A 787-nucleotide genomic window follows, 5' to 3' on the forward strand; every position below is an offset into this window, starting at 1 on the left:
AAACCTGACTTGAACTGACCTGACATTGACGTGACCTTGACCTGACCTTGATCTGACCTGATCTGACCTAACTTTGACTTGACCTTGACCTGAACTTGACCTGACCTGATCTTGCTTGAACTGACCTTGACTTAATCTGGTCGTGCAAGCATACTTCTGGGAACCTCTCTGGCCAGTCGGCTGCTGGCGGATCTATCCCGCCCGAGGATCGTCGGAAAGATGGCCTCGGGCGGCGCATGGCGCGGACTGTCCGAGTCGGGCGCTGGGGGGCACACCACCCCTGCGCCCACCTCCCCGGTTGTTGTTGGGGTTCAAGGTTGGAGAACCCTGCCACCGCCAGAATCCCCCGCCCCCTAAGACGCGCCAAACGAGAGTTTGGTGTTCCTTATGCTCGCGTATTGCGCCGCGAAATATGTTTTCGCAGCGCATCCCCCGCGTGCTGCAGGGCCCGGCCACGCAGTTGTCGTGACAAAGGCGGAACCTCAACTCCGCGCGCGGAGGATCAGCTTGAGTCCGGCGGCGGTGCGATCCATGGGCTCGCGGCTCGCCTCCGCTTCACGGCTCCTATCGTCCGAAACGCTGGTCCGTCGGCGATGGGGAAGGAAGGACCATTGACCCCGCCTTCCCTGCGCGTATCCTCATCTTCCTCCTTCTCTTCCGTATTGGGGAGATAGGCCGCCAACGTGGTGCGATCCCGGCGGCGCGAGCTTGCTGGATGGGGCCCGGGGCGCAAACGACCCGGCTGTGGGCGGCGCTCGCGTGATCCGCCGCGGCCCCCCCCCCCCCC

This window comes from Trachymyrmex septentrionalis, unplaced genomic scaffold, assembly GCF_001594115.1.
Source record: "Trachymyrmex septentrionalis isolate Tsep2-gDNA-1 unplaced genomic scaffold, Tsep1.0 scaffold113, whole genome shotgun sequence".
NCBI classification, from domain to species: domain Eukaryota; kingdom Metazoa; phylum Arthropoda; class Insecta; order Hymenoptera; family Formicidae; genus Trachymyrmex; species Trachymyrmex septentrionalis.